Source organism: Sapajus apella, unplaced genomic scaffold (genome assembly GCF_009761245.1).
Source record: "Sapajus apella isolate SASKATOON/1434 unplaced genomic scaffold, GSC_monkey_1.0 scaffold16, whole genome shotgun sequence".
NCBI classification, from domain to species: Eukaryota; Metazoa; Chordata; class Mammalia; order Primates; family Cebidae; genus Sapajus; species Sapajus apella.
The window spans coordinates 13,198,713-13,215,490 of NW_022436956.1; the positions used below are offsets into that span (position 1 = coordinate 13,198,713).

At 33.3% G+C, this 16,778-nt stretch overlaps 1 long non-coding RNA gene across 22 annotated transcripts in view; it reads left to right on the top strand.

Moving 5' to 3' along the window:
- The window catches only part of LOC116556129, a 384,428-nt gene that overhangs the window by 344,439 nt on the left and 23,211 nt on the right, over nt 1-16,778 (top strand). For 19 of the 22 annotated variants that reach the window (XR_004270837.1, XR_004270836.1, XR_004270838.1 and 16 more), the window contains 2 exons: nt 5,366-5,454; nt 6,401-6,927. This is a non-coding gene — a long non-coding RNA (uncharacterized LOC116556129). Of the gene's footprint in view, nt 1-2,036; nt 3,486-5,365; nt 5,455-6,400; nt 6,928-12,779; nt 14,110-16,778 lie in introns of those variants that run through there. The other 3 variants (XR_004270834.1, XR_004270832.1, XR_004270835.1) reach the window with 3 other exon arrangements.

A 16,778-nucleotide genomic window follows, 5' to 3' on the forward strand; every position in this document is an offset into this window, starting at 1 on the left:
TTGATTAAATTATTTCTTCAAGTGTGCAATGCCTATGAAGCATAGCTTCAGCAAACTGATGCAAAACTACAGAGATCTTTCCGTGAGATAATTGAATATAAAATCATGATTGCTTTTTACAAATTTGAATTCATCCCAAATCCATTGTTCTTCAAAGGCAGGAAAAGGTAATTACGTATTATTCGACTATTCTTCATCATGGTCATTTGGATTAACCCAAATTATTTCCAAAAATAAATGGTATAATAACTTTGTATGTTTAAACACCTAGGCTTTTGTTTTTTAATTTTTTTTAAAGTCTGATATTTTTTCCACTTCATTATTCAACTTCTACAATGTCTTATCCAGTGGGCGATTTTAAACAACTTTGCTCTGTGGGTTTCTTTGCTTTGCTCCCCTTGAATTGTTTGATTTCCTTGGTAAGATGGAGAATGCGTTGTAAAATAGGCAGCATTTTAAGTTGAGATCCTCTGAGAGTGGTTTTTAAAATATCTCTGTTTGATCTTTTGTCTTAGTGATCAGAGAAAAGATGGACAAGAACACTTCACCTTGAGTTGTTAGAATTCCATTGTTTAGCATAACTGATATTTGTTGCAATTAAGCCATGCTACATTGAATGTAAATGGGTAACTACAATGAGGACCAATGGACTTCTGAAGTTCAAGTTCTATTCTGTCTGAAGACAATTTCCCTACCAGAGGTCACACTTTAGCACACACATGCAGACACAGAAGTCATGGTCCTGCATTGTAAGTGAAACAGCGTTGGACAATTATCTGGTCAGTTTGGGTTTTGAAATGGTTCAGATTCTAACCTTCCCACCACTTCCTTAATTATCTCAACAATTCTGGCAAGAGGTGGTTTGGGGGTGGAAAGGGATAATTCTAAAAGAATTAAATAATTATAGCTGCCAGGAAATCTGTCCTGGGTTTTATATATTCCTGCATAATAATACAAAATCTCTTGATTTTTACTGTATCTAAGTTCTTTAATGCATGCCTCACAGCATTCTTTATACACCCTTGCTATGTAAACATGTTGAAACCATGGAATGTTTTTCTTTAATCTTGACATTTGGGAGAGCAAAAGGAAACAACAAAAGGAGAAAAGACGTGTTGAGTTTAGAATTGTGGCTATTTCTTATTGGTTCTAAACTTTTACTTTAACATTGCAGCAACACCACTGTTCATTTCCTGTTAAACTTCAAGCCTACCTTTTGATTTTCAAATGTCCCTTAGGCTAATGTTTTCACTGAAGAATGAAATGAACAGGCAGAAACAATTAAGCCAGCAGATACAGTGAAAACGAACACCACATCGCACTTTCACAGAAATGGAAGTGTATGAAGGAATTCTGCTTGGAATTTGATCCCACAGCAGCAAAGCTTTTGCTTCTTGTCATTTTTCTTCTGCCTACCCCCAGTGCACACCACTTCCCCTGTATGGGGAAAAAAGATCTAGGCACACAAAGGAACTCCTAAATACTCACAGGCGTGGGAAATATTTTCTCTGCTTGTTACTAGTACAGGATAATCTCCAAGGAAGAAAATCCAGCTAGATATTCTACACTGCAAATGTCTCCCAAAGCCTGTTAAATGTTCACATATGTCTTTATGAAATTTGTAATATAGATTGTTTGTATAGTCCTGATTAAGAGCATGAACATCATTAAAAAGGATAAAGTCAGTTTAAGGACAGAAAATTATAAAGTCAACTAAAACTGTTACCTGCAAGAAAAGTATGGACTTTTTAAAAAAACTTAATAGTCGGTGGCTCTTTAAAGAAAAAGATGCATAAACAGCCAAAAGTGAGTTGTTAAGAGGCTTCTAAATTCTATCAGGAATTAACAAGGAAATAATTAACTCTACCCCAAACAAATCAGCCATCACATGTTTATAGCATTTTGGTCCCTCTATGAAAGCTCTATCTTCTTTTTTAGTTGCACTCTAAGAGATTTTACATTGCAAGAGCTTGGCACGCCTTCCTTTTTGACTGACCGTATTATTCCGGAAGACTGGAATAGATGCAATTATTATTATCAGATACAAGGCCTGTAGCATAGATTCAAGATGAGCTCTGCCTGAATTCAAACTTTATTTCTAAAGACAGTATGCATTTGGAGTTGCCTTGTGAAACTGCCAGAATACAGAAAACACAAAGTTTAAACCTTTTGGATGCCCTCTGTAAGGTAAAGCAACACCTCAGCAGTGGATCAGGAAGATGAACGGCATCTGTAAGATTATACTGAGCAGAAGGCATGGTTTTGGTTTTTTATTGAATCCATCCCTTGGTATTTTCCCAGTAAAACACCTCTCGTAAACCAGGGTCTTTGTATTTTTGTTGTTGTTGTTATGGGATTTTTTTTTAAATACCAGTTTAATAGTTTTACTCTACAATAGGAGAGATGTGAAGACAGCTGCTAGTAAACATAAAACCAGCCATATAATGGCATTACAATAGATTTTTTATTTGAAATTCCAGGATGGGGTAAATTTGTTACCCCAGCAAATAGCTGATTACCTGGAAATTGACTTTATATAATAGGGAACATTTCCCTGAAAAAGAAGGCAATTTATATTGGTTAAAACACCAAACAACCAACACACTTCCTCTTTTTTGTTATTTATTCAAAAACAAAACAAACAAGAACATACCTATGTAGTGTCTAGACATCAGAACGCTCTAGTAAACTCCTCTTCCAGGTGTTATAATACCAGCCGTGAAGCAATAAAAAGGCACAAATGAATTTTCAACAGTACATGGAAGATGTAAGTGGAATAGGATGTTTTATCTGTCTTATCTGCAGTTATCTACCACTGGCATCACTGAACTAAGCAAATTAAGATCATTTGGTCATCTTGTTTGCTTTTGCAACACAAAAAGGTAAACCTAAAATATTTATAGATGTATTTACATGTTAGCCAACACAGTTCATTCTTCAGATTATAGTGCTGTATTTGTTAAATGTCTAAATGACCTTACAAGGAAAAAAAATAGGTAGTGGTAGCAGCAGGGAAGGTGTAATTAAACATATGAAAAACTTCACTGGGACGGATAGCAGTAAACTTTGAAACTAGTCACCACTACAATTTGCAATTCTCTTTTGTTAGAGGCCCATTGTAGCCTCCTGAAAGGGGCTCCCAGAATCTGTGAATGTGACCTTAATTGGAAAAATGTCTTTGTAGATACAGTTAAGCTAGTGATCTCGAGAGGCTATCATCCTGGATAAGGGTGGACCGTAAGTCCAAAAGCAAGATTCCTTGAAAGAGAAAAGAAAGTGGGAAGGCACACAGAAACACACAGTTAAGGAGGCCATATAAAGATGGAGGCAGAGACAGGAGTGACGAGCCTGCAAGCCAAGGAATGCCAAAGGCTGCCAGCAGCCATGAGAAGCTGAGAGACACGGAGAACAAATCCTCTGCCAGAGACTCCAGGAGGAACCAACCCTGTCAATACCTTGATTTCGGACTTCTGGACTCCAGAAACGTGAGAGAATATATTTCTGTTGTTTTAAGCCATGCAGTTTGTAGTAATTGGTTACAATAGCCCTGGGAAGCTAATATGGGGTCATTCAGCAATTAAGAAAAAAAGGAGACCTATTAGCACATGGAGTCCAAGGGAGGAAGGAATGACTGAGCTGTTTGTAGGTCAGTGTGCAGTAGGACATCATGAGCAACCAGAACTCAGGTCTAATTTCTGCCAGAACTCTGCCTCCGTGTTAGTCTGTTTTCATACTGCTAATAAAGACATACCTGAGACTAGCTAATTTATAAGGAGGTTTAATTGACTCACAGGTCTGCAGGGCGTGGTGGAGTTGGGGGCCTCTGGAAACTCACAGTCATGATGAAAGTGGAAGCAAACACATTCTTCTTCATGTCGTGGCAGAGAAGTGCTGAGCTAAAGGGGGAAAAGCCCCTTATAAAACCATCAGATATCGTGGGAGCCCACTCATTATCACGAGAACAGCATGAGGGTAACCACTCCCATGATTCAATTACCTCCCACCAGGTCCCTACCAAGACACGTGGAGATTATGAGAACTACAATTCAAAATAAGATTTGGGTGGGGACACAGCCAAACCATATCACCCTCTTTCCTCTTTGCTTTACTGTCTGTCATTGAAAACTAGCATTCTTCACTTGGCAGGCAACATTGCTGCTAACATCTTTTGAGTTTTCTATTGTATGGCTTCAATCATCTCAGATGTACTAATTCCCTTTGATATTCCCAAATTTTTTGAAAGAATCTTACTTTCCTAATTTGGGTCATGTCTCCCTCTGAATTAACCAACAGAGGCTAAGCTGCCAAGATCTTATAAAATATGACAATTCCTAAGGAAACCATTTGAATGGGTGAAGATGCTGGGCACCCAGATGTCCATCACCTGATATCTTTTCTTTCTATGATCTTTCTATGATACGATAGCCATTTTTCTTAAAGACAACAGTGTGGCATTTGCAAAGACATTTGTTCTGTGGACAAGATGTGCAAGTGAATCTGAGCTCTGCCATTTACTGGAAGTGTGACATTAGCAAGTCACTTGGCTTTTCTGAGCTTTCTTGTGAAAAATGAGGATAGATTCATTGTTTGATAAACACTCGACACCTAGAAGGATCTCAATAATGTTTGTTAATAATGGTCATAGAAGTATAGAACTTAAATAGACCTTAAAGACAGACAAGGTTAATCACTTTATTTTCACAGATGAGATTTCAGAATTTAAGTTGGTGAGAAAACCAGGGCAAGAATTTAGGTTACTTAACTACCAGATTAGTGTTCCTTTGTTATTTTGTATGATCTGTCCCCATCCCCGTGGATACGAAACAAGGTCTCATCTGAAAGGTGTTATTCAACTAAGGAAAAGCAGCTTTCTTAGAACAGACACTGATATTTGGCTTTAGATTAGATACTAACACAGGGAGAGAGGTGCCAAAAAAGAAAGACCAAAGAGTTGTGCTGGGAGTTAGGATGTGAAGGACCCAGTCAAGCGCCTGCAAAACCTTGTCTACTTTTGAGCCTATAAAAAGTAATTATTTTGAGAAAGCATTCAAACAAATAAGCCTTGGTGGGATCAGACCCCTCTAATTATTAAGCCATCTTGTTTACATCCCTCTATCCTGTGTTTATTTTCATTTGGCCATCCCTTATTATATAATAGAAACAGTTTGAAAGAACCCATTTTTCTCAGTTTGATGATGAGAAAATCAAGAGAAAGGTATTTTCTTCTTTGGGCCAAGCTTTGTTTCAAGTAAGAACAATTACCAGTATGTCTGGTGACTGTAGTTCTGCCCATTTTTATGCTTATAAAAGCTTGATGCTGAATGCCTATGTTTTAAAGTTTTTATAAGATCAAATTTGCTTTCAGATAACCTTCCTTCCACCTCCCAAAAACTCACAAGCTGCAACATTTCTGATGTCCACTTCCACACAAGCCAACTTCAGGCCTTTTTCAAGGTAAAGTGCCGTATTTACTGTAGCATTTATGAACTTCCTAATTGCCTAACATGTGTAAAACTGCACTAGTGTTTTTATTAGGCTCCTACCTATTTTTATGTGTCACTCATGAAGTGTTTGAATGTTTTTCCCAGTCTCATTTTTTTGCTAAACCTTATGATGTGACTTTTATTGCATGATTTTACGTGGCAATGGTGATTTTTAGGAATGCTTATTTCATATTATGGCAGAATTGACTGTATCTTGCTGGAATATGGGTTATATAAGCAAATAGCCAAATATAATCATACTATAACTTCAAAATTTTGTACATTTTGCAACAAGTAAATGTATAACTCAATAATTAAATCAATATTAACAATTTCTTTCTGCTTAAGGTTTATGTCTTATCAGTACATTGACCAATGATTTCTTATGTATTTCGTTTTACTCCTTGGTGAGTACCAAACTATTCACAGTTCCCTGGATGCACCAAGTTCTCTTATGGCTCTTGGAACTCAATATTACTTTTGTTTATTAAATTCTCACTTCCTATCTTTGCCAGATTAATTTATACTAATCATTTAGACTTTGGTTAAGATATCACTTCTTTCAAGAAGTCTTCCAGGCCATTACTTCCTCCTCAGTTTGGTTAAATGCCTCTTGTACATGCTTTCACAGCATTTTGTGCTTAGCTTTCCCATAATTTTTGTCACATTTTGAAGGAATTATTTGTTATTGCTTTCAGATCTCAATTTTCAAGTTAAGAGCTATGCATTTTAATCCCAGATCTCCCTAGGTCAGTGCCAGGCATGAAATAGATGCATATTATAATATTATCTGAAAATTACCTAAATAAATTAATGAATGTACTATTTTGTGAACTAGTTTATTAGTTTCCTATTGCTAATAAACAAATGAACAGAAGTTTACTGGATTAAAACAACAGAAATTTCTTATCTTACAGTTCTGGAGGTCAGAATTCTGACATGGATCTCACCGGGCTAAAATCAAGCTGTTGGCATGGAAACTCTATTTCCTTCTGGAAACTCTAGTGAGAAATTCATTTTCTTGCCCTTTTCAGCTTCTAGAGGCCACACCTCGTTCAGAATTAATAGACCAGGTAAGTGTAGATCTATTTTCTACTCTCAATTCTTGTGAGGTGGAAGAGGTACGGTATCTGAAATGAGACAGAAAGAGTAGCACCAGAAGAGGTTGAGTTTGACTCATAATCCACAGGTAGATGCGGGTGAACTGAGCAGCTGGTAGATATTTGAGGTGTATTCGTGTGTTCCATTAATCTGTTTGTTCATCTTTACACCAGTATCATACTTTTCCAATTACTATACTTGTTTTTGTTTTTATGGTATTGTAGATGGTATGTTTATAGTTTCATTTTTCAAGTTTTGATTGCTAATACATAGAAAAGCAACTGACTTTTGTATGTAGACATTGTATTCTGTGATAACACTAAATCAACTTATTAGGAATTTTTTTAAAAGACTACTTAGAATTTTCTATATATCATGTCAGCAGTAATTCAAAAGAGTTTTGCTCTTTTCTTTTCGGTTCTTATGCATTTTATTTATTTATATTGTCTTATTACACTGGCTGGACACCTCCAGTACAAGAATGAATAAGAGTACTAAGAATGGACATCCTTGCTTTGTTTCCTATCTAAGGGAAACATTCAGTGTTTTATAATTAAATATAATATTATTTCTATTTTTTAAAAAATAAGTGACCTTTATCAGATGGAGAAAATTTTATTTTATATCTAATTTTCTGGTAGTTATTATTATTATTACTGCTATTATTATAGTTGGGCATTGAATTTAGTCAAATGCTCTTTCTTCAACTAACGAGATAATCAAGTGATTTTTTTCTTTATTTTATTCTGCCAATGTGTTTAATAACATTGATTTTATTTTGAGTGTTAAAACAACTTTGCATTTCTGGTATAACCCGACTAGGTCATGATGTACTAGCCTTTTTATGTCTTGCTGGATTTGGGGTGATCATATTTTTGTTTTTGTGTTAATTAAATGTATTAATCTGTAATTTTCTCTTTTTTGTAACATGTAAATGGCTTGGTGTCAAGGTAACACTAACCTCATAAAATGAATTGGGAAGCGTTCCCTTCTTTTATATTTTTGGAAGAGTTTAAATACATTTATATTATTTCTTTCTTAATTGTTTGACAGGCTTTACCAGTGCCATCTAAGTTTGGAGTTTTCTTGTGGAAAGATTTTAAAATTATCAATCAATTTGTTAATAGATATAAGGCTATTCTGATTTTTTATTTCTTCTTGTGTTAACTTTAGTAATTTGTGTGCTTCAAGAAACTTGTTCTTTTAATGTAAATTGCCAAATTTTTACTCAGAAAGTTGTTAGTAGTATTCACTTGTTGTGTTACTGGTTTGAATAATCTATAGTAATATTGTCTCTTTCATTTGTAATGTTGATAATTTATATTTTCTCTTTTTTCTTGATGAGTATAGCCAGGAGGTATCAATTTTATTATCTTTTTAAAGAAACAATTTTTGGTTTTATTTTTTTCAATTATTTTGTCAATTTTCTATTTAATAAATATCTGCTCTTATTCTTATTATTTCTTCATTCTTACTTTGGGTTGATTTGTTCTGATTTTTCTGGTTCCTTATGGCAGAATCTTAGATCACTGTTTTTAAATCATTCTTATTTTCTAATGGAAATATTTAAAACCATTTTTCTATTTTTGCTTTAACTTCATCTTACAAATTTTGATATGTCATATTTTTATTTTCATTTAGTTCAAAATATTTTCTAATTTCCTTTTAATTTTGTATTCAATCTATGTCTTAATAAGCATTTTAATTAATTCCAAATATTGAAAGGTTTTTCAAATGCCTTTTTCAATTGATTCTTAATTTAATCTGGTTGTGGACAGAGAACATTCTCTAAATGATTTAAATCATTTTAAATGTATTGAGATTTGTCTTATGGCCTAGCATAAGGTTTCTCTTGGTGAATGTTTTATAAACACTTGAAAAGAACGTGGGTTTTCTGATTGTTGGGAAGAGCGTTTTATAAACATACTTAGATTGTGTTTATTGATAGGATGATTCAAACATTCTATATGATTATTAATTTTATGTATAGTTATTCTGTCAGCTGAGATAAGTGTGTTGAAATCTCCAACTATAATGTCGAATTTGTCTATTTCTCTTTTTTGTTCTATTTATTTATGCTTCACAATTGTTGATGCTCTGTTATTATATCATGTCCTGTTATAATCACTGTGGCTTCTTTATAATTTGACACTTCTATCATTACGAAATACCCCTCTTTATCTCTGGTAAAACTGATTTTCTGGAAGTCTGCTTTGCCTAATATAATTATAGCCACTCCATCATTCTTAGGATTAGTGTTTTCATAGTATACCTTTCTCCAGTCATTTTCATTTCTAAGCTAAATGTGTCTTTACATTATATATGAGTCTCTTGTAAACAGCACATATTAGGTGATGCTTTTTAATAAGGTCTCACAGTTTCACCTTTTCATAAAATATTTGGTTCATTTATATTAAGTGTATTTATTAAAATAGTTAGCCTTACGGCTTCCATATTGCTATTTGTTTTACATTTTTCCCATATGTATTTTGTTTTTTTCCCTCTTTTCTGACTAATTTTAGATTATTTTTTACCATTCCACTTTTCAACTCCTATTGGTTTATTATACATACCTCACTATGTTTGTTTTTTAATGGTTGTTATAGGACTTACCATATAGATCTTTTATTTATCATAGTCTACCTTGCATTAATGTTAGCTCACTGTGTGTAAAACACAAGGAAATTAAAGGTTTCCCCTCCTGGATTTTTTGTTTTCTATTTTTGTCACACATTTAACTTCCACATGTTTAAAGAAACCCCACAATTTATTGATACTATTTTTTCTTTAAACAATCTTTAAAAAAATATTTAAAAAAAAACCTTTAAAAATTCTTAAACAATCTTTAAAAAAATTAAAAAATAAAAACATATATATTTACTTCTATAGTGGCCATTCCTAGTGCTTTTCATTCCTTTATGAACTGAATTTCCATCTGAAATAATTTTCCTTCAACCTTTAAAACTTCCTTTGGCATTTCTTGTAATGCAGGCCAGCTAGTGACAAATTCTTAGCTTTTTATTAATTGTTTTGGTCACAAAATAATGTATCATGAAGACTCAGGCACTGAATATGTCAAATTTTTCTAGCCAATATTCAAAGAAAGCTATATAAGCTCCAATCATATGTTATTTTACTGAGAAAAGTAAATGAAGAAAGCAGAAAAAATCAGTTTTATCTTCTCTTCATTTTGGAGGAGTAGTTTTCACTGGATATTGATTGTTGACAGTTTCCTTCTAGCACTTAAAAATTGTCCTATTGTCTCTTTGCCTGCATTGTTTTTAATGAGATGTCAGTAGTTTTTCTTATGATTGTTTTGCTGTGTCTAATGTGTCCACTTTCTGTCTTCTTTTAATATTTTTCTTATTATCATTGACTGTCAGCTAATGAGTGATGATATGCTTTGAGTTATTTTCTATAGATTTAGCATCATTAAAATTTATTAAGCTTTTTGGATCTCTGAGTGTATAGTTTTTATCAAATTTAGAAAATGCTCAACCACCATTGCTTCAAAAGTATTTCTGCTCTCCTTCTTCTGTCTCTCCCTCTAGTATGCCAATTCTATGCATGTAGTTAGATATTGTCACATGTCACTGAGGCTCAGTTAGTTTTTCTGTCCACTTTATTCTCTGCTTCAGTTTGGATCATTTCTATTTTTCTCTTCACATTCACTGATTTTTTTCTTTTGCTTTTAAGCTCATCCAGGGAAATTTTCATTTCATGTATTTTTTTGTGGGGAGGGGACAAAGTTATACAATTTCTGTTTTCTTCTATTTTATTTTATTTTTAGAGATGACATCTTGCTATGTTGACCAGGTTGGCCTAAAACTCCTGGCCTCAAGTGATCCTCCCAGTTTGGCCTCCCAAAGTGCTGGGATTATAGGTATGAGCCACCACACCCAGTTGGGATTTCTTTTTTCTTTTATGCTTTTCTATAAAATTTCCATTCTCTATTGTGTTTCTCTACTTGTTACCTCACTTTATTCATATTTTCCCTTAAATCTTTAACATATTAATAATAGTTGTTTTAAAGTGATTTTCTGTTAATTCCATTATCTCTGTCTTTTCTGGGTTTGTTTCTATTGACTGATTTTCTTCTGCTGTGGTCTTTATACATGGAGTAATTCCTGATGTTACACTGAACATTATAGTTTCTATGGTGAGTGTCTGATTTTAGCTTCCTTCTTAATCAGGTGTTAAGTTTTATTCCAAAAAGCAGTTAAATTAAGCCATCTTGATTCCTTTGAGTCTCAGTAAAATTTTGTTAGAGCAGGCCTAGAGTAGCCTATACTCTAGAGATAAATTGGTCCTTCTAAGGCATGGCCTTTCTGGACTCTCTAGTAAGCACTACGGATGTTTAAAGAGGTCTTTGCTCTCTAATTGGTTGGAAATTAAATGACTCTCAGCCTGTGCAGGTGCTAGTTCTTGTTCTATTCACAGCTCCTCAGTAGTTTTTCTTCCTCTAGTAGCTGTCTTTGCTCAGTAGTTGTTCTATGTTGGACCTCATGTTTTCTTGGCCTGCACAAGAGAAGCAGTGTTTCCAGTCAAACAATCAAGGGTCCTCAATATAGATTTCTGAAGTTCCTGCTCCATACATCTCCCTTTTATTTGGACCCTGACTCATACATTCTAGCAAATGTTGGTGCTCCAAATTCTGTTCTCTTTCCCGTTAGCCTAAAAAACAACCATTGTGTTCTGGGTTTCCTCTTCCTGCACTACAGTTCAGAAAATGCCTCCAAACAGAAAGCCAGGGAGATTGTGGAGCTTTTTTTCTTAGTTTCCTTCACGGAGTAATCACTGTTTTGCATTGCCTATTGCAAAACATCTTAAAATGGTTATTTCATATGCTTTGTCCAATTTTATAGTTATTTATGACAGGAAAATTAGTTGTGTATCAGTTACTCTGTCATCATTGGTAAGCAGGCATTTTAATGCAAACCATTTTAGTTGACAAGTTCTTTGAAGAATAGGTCTGGATGCTTTTCTTTATAATCAGAGATATACCTTAGTAATTGTACTCTAGTAGGTTTGTTGTACATATGTAAGTTAGTTTTAGTGTATGTATATAAATGTGTGTGTGTAGAACATAATGATACTTCAGTAATCACATAAGGTAGTAATCATTTACTTTTATTCATGCAACCTCCTTGTCAATTTTATGTTTTATGCCAATTTTCCTAGTTTGGATCTTACTTAGCCCTGGGAGAACTGTAGCTAGAAGAACCAGAGTGAAAGCACACTTTTTCTATTTTTAATTCTAAACTACATTACTTTTTAGAGTGTTATTCACCCAAGGTAGATAGTAATTCTGTTGGTGAGAGAGTTAATTAGAGGCAATTGTAGCCTAATAGACCTGACAGACTTTACATGAACTGTAATGTATAAGTAGATTTTTTCTCCGTATTCATATCGTTGATTCAGAAAGAACATTGTTCACATTATTTGTGAGATATCAAATGAACTGTTCAAGTCAATGGAACAAAAATGGGTCTATGATTCACATGTATTCCTATTTACTATACGAATAGTAAAAATTTATGTGCATTAGCTTGTAAACAACTGGAATAAAAATGTGTTCATAAATTTAAACCAAATGTTATCTGGTACTATTTTGAACTTGATTTCTATAGTGCAGATATGCTTAGCAGGTTGTCTTAGGAGTTCCTCTAGTGCACATTGTAATTAGACTTTGTACATGTGGAGTTCTTAGTAACACCCTGGTAGACATGATCAAAACCAAGGTCTCAAATATATAAACTTCTGTAATAATATAAATACGAATATTTATTGGGTGTCATTCATGTTTCTACTCCCTCAACAGATGCATTTTGAGTACCAGGTACTGCATTAGGTGCTCAAAAAAAAACATGATTTTAGGTACATTATAGAATGTGTTTTAGAAAACATCTATGTCTTATCAAGATGTAAATACAAATAACTATTTTTACTACTTACACACTACATAAACCAAGAATTTGAAAACCCATCTTCCTAACCTCCTATTTCAGGAACATCAAAGCTGTCACTCATCCCCTACACACAAAAAATCACCTAGCCAATGAGAATTTTCCTTTTTCAAAAAATTGGTAGTAGTCATTACCACATTTTATACCTGCTAACCTTAAGATCAATCTTAGCTGCAAATAAATGCCATAGATTAGGTTTTTTCTTTGTTTTGTTTTATTATGTTTTTAGGTCATAGTTTCCTTGGCCTAAGTAATGGATGAAGGAGTTCGCTACTCAGGAATCTTTTTTCTAATGCTACATGGAATCAACCTCAGTTTTTACATAGTTTCTAAGAATTACTGTTAAGAGCTAAGTTAATTTTCCATTGTAATTGATAATGTATTACATCACATACAATAGAAGATCTCTGAGTGATAGTCTACAGAATTTCTCATCAGATGCACTTGTTAGTTAATTTTTCTAAGGCATTTCACAATTGAAGAAAGAAGATAATTCATTTTTAGCGGCATTGGAGTCTCTTCATGCAGACTGGAAGTATACTTTGAATATAGTCATGGATTTTATTGCAGCTGGCACTTGAAGCTTGTATGAGAAGCAAGTGCAGATCAATTTTTGTGATTCTCATCTAAAAATACATAAAGACCAAGTTGTACTCTGGAGATTAACTAGATTTATCAATAGCAAACATCTTCCTTCACCTGAGATTAGTTAGAATTCAGACTTGGTCATGCTACTTTCATATCTGGCCTCCATGACACTTTTAATAGATAGCATCTTACCAAAAAATATAGATGTGTCCTTGGAATTTAACATTTTTGATGAGAAGTTGCAGTCAGACATTTTAAATATAACAACTATAAGTCTATTTAACAAATATAGATACACTATGTATTGCATATTCTTTTCTTTCTCCTGAAATAAACCTTTGCTATCTGAGGATGTGTGTATGTAATTAACAATGACTGCACACATACAGACACACACACACAGACACACACACACAAATATAAATTTAAGGATTTTTAAATTCTGCTAAATATTTTTTTACTCATGAAGCTTCAAATGTTCAGACTATGTCATGTTGAAATGAAGGAAATGCACCTTATCAAAAAGTAAAAAGCTTTAGTAATCAGTTTCATTCATGAGATTTTATTTGGCTGGCTTTTAGAAAATGTGACCAATTGTGTTGACATGATGTAGACATTTTGAAGAAATGTATTTGCTTGTAATTGTTAAATGATTAACTTTGTATGTAATATATGTTAATTTTATATTAAAAAAAATTCTGGATTCTTAAGCGTTGTCATTTATCCAGCTCCAGCATAAGAACTTTATTTGAAATCAGCTAAAGCATAATAATACCACCACAATTCTTTAGTCTTGAAAGGACAGCTAACAACAGAATTCAGTTTAGTGCAAGGAGGAAAGTTTCTCAGAGATCCATGGAGTTCCATAGAGACTCTCAGTTGGTAAGGTCTACTTAGGAATTTAAAGATGAAAATAACAGAAGGGATATTTTCTTCAGAATAACAGAGAAAAATAAAACTAGCTTCTATGAAATCAGAAGAAAAAGCAAGTTAAAAAGCATACTAACAAAAAATTATTAATCAGATTTTGTTTAAAAATCACCTGAGCTTAGCATTATGAGATCCACGCTAAAGTTATTCATAAACACACACAAAAGATACACTGTATATGTTTAATCACATTTAATTTGTTGACTATTTTAGTATTTTTTAAATATCAACATATTTTGATAATATGCTTTAATTTTAAAATAATATTACATATGTTAAATTACATACTAATCTATTGAGTATCTATCTTCAGTCTACTTGAAAACTATGAACAAGAAGAAATGGTTGTTTTAGGCCCCTTTCATTTTAATCCTCAACTTGTGATAAATATTGTCCAAGTATACTCATACTTTTTGATTTAACCCCTATCATACAAATAGTATCTTTAAGCAATAGTTTTTCATAAATGTTTACATTTTTATTTTTAGGAGTTTTCTAATGGTGTTAGAGAAGTAATGACTGTCATTAGTATTTGTGGATCTTCATGTATAATGGAGCGTAACTAGTTGTCCTGATTTTCTGGGACTGAGACGTTTCCTGGAATATGAGGCTTGCAGTTCTATAATGGGAAGAGTCCCAGGCAAATCAGGACAGGTCATCCCCCTAAATGACAGACACTGACTTAAGTGGCTAATACAAGTACAGCTAACATTTACTGAAGTCTTAAATGTCAGGTATGGGGCTAAGCACATTGGCTCTTTTATTTAATTGTCATGACAGTTCTTTGAGGTAGGTGTTAAATTTCATCTCATTTTGTAGATGAGGAAACTGAGTCTTAGTTAATTGTAAAACAGAGGTTTGATTAACACGTGCAAATTGAATATACCAAAATAGGTGTTTTCTTAAACAAGTATTTCTTCTTATGTCTTAGGCTTTTATTAATATTATGAATTTAAAAATATTGTTTTATAATTGGCTTAATGAGCAATTAGACTTTAAAGGTAGACTTTACAGAGAACCGTTTCAGATATCTACAATGAAAACTATAAAACATTGATTTAAGAAATCACACAAAAAATTTAAGAAATTACAAAAAAATTTAAGAAGACACACAAAAAATGGAAAATATTTCATGCTTATAGATTGAAAAATTAATATTATTAAGATGTCCATACTACACAAAGCAATCTACAAATTCAATGCAATTCCTATCAAAATATAAATGACATTCTTCACAGAAATAGAAAAACAATCCTAAAATTTATATGGAACCACAAAAGACTCAGAATAGTCAAAGCTATCCTAAGCAAAAATGATAAAACTGGAGGAATCACATTACCTGACTTTAAATTATACTACAGAGCTATAGTAACCAAAACAGCACTTTACTGTCTTCAAACTGACACATCGATCAGTGGAACAAAATAGACGACCCAGAGATAAATCCATACAGTGAACTTCTTTCTGACAAAGGTGCCAAGAACATGCATTGGAGAGGGGACAGTCTCTTCAATAAATGGTGTTGGAAAAACTGGACATCCATATGCAAAGGAATGGAACTTGCCATATGTAAAATCAAATCAAAATGAATGAAAGTTTTAAATCTAAGATTTCAGACTATGAAACTACTAAAATAAAACATTGTAAAAACTCTTCAAGACAATGGACTGTGCAAAGATTTCTTGAATAATGCCTCACAAACACAAGCAACCAAAGCAAAAATGGACAAATGAGATCACATCATGTTAAAAAGCTTCTGCACAGCACAGGAAAATGTCAACGAAGTGAAGAGACAATTCACAGAATGGGAGAAAATATTTGCAGACTACCCATCTGAGCAAGGTTTAATAACCAGAATATATAGAGAGCTCAAACAGCCCTATTAAAAAATATATAACAACATGATTTAAAAATGGGCCAAAGATTTGAATAGACATTTCTCCAAAGAAGACATTAAAATGGCAAACAGGCATATAAAAATTTGTTCAACATCATAATCATCAGAGAAATGCAAATCAAAACTACAATAAGATATCATTTCACCCCAGTTAAAATTGCTTATATCTAAAAGACAAGCAATAACAAATGCTGGTGAGAATGTGGAGAAAAGAGAATTCTCATCCACTACTGATGGGAATGTAAATTAGTACAACCACTATGGAAGACAGTTTGGAGGTTCCTCCAAAAACTAAAAATAGAGCTCCATTATAATCCAGCAATCCTACTGCTGGGTATATACCCCAAAGAAAGAAAATTAGTATATTGTACTAATATCTGCACTTCTATGCCTATTGCAGCGCTGTTCATAATACCCAAGGTTTGGAAGCAACCTAAGTGTCCATCAACTGATGAATGGATAAAGAAAATGTGGTACATATACACGATAGAGTATTATTGAGCCACATAAAAGAATGAGATCCTGTTACTTGCAACAACGTGGTTGGAACTGGAAATCGTTAATACTAAGCAAAATAAGCCAAGCACATAAAGGCAAACTTTGCATGTTCTCACTTATTTGTGGATGTTAAAAATTAAAACAATTGAACTCATGGAGATAGAGAGTAGAAGAATGGTTACCAGAGGCTAGGAAGGGCAGTGGGAAGTGTGTGCGGGAAGTGTGTGTGTGTGTGTGTGTGTGTGTGGTGTGTGTATAAAAATCAAATCAAAATGAATTAAAGATTTAGATTAAATCTTTAAATCTTGTTTGTGT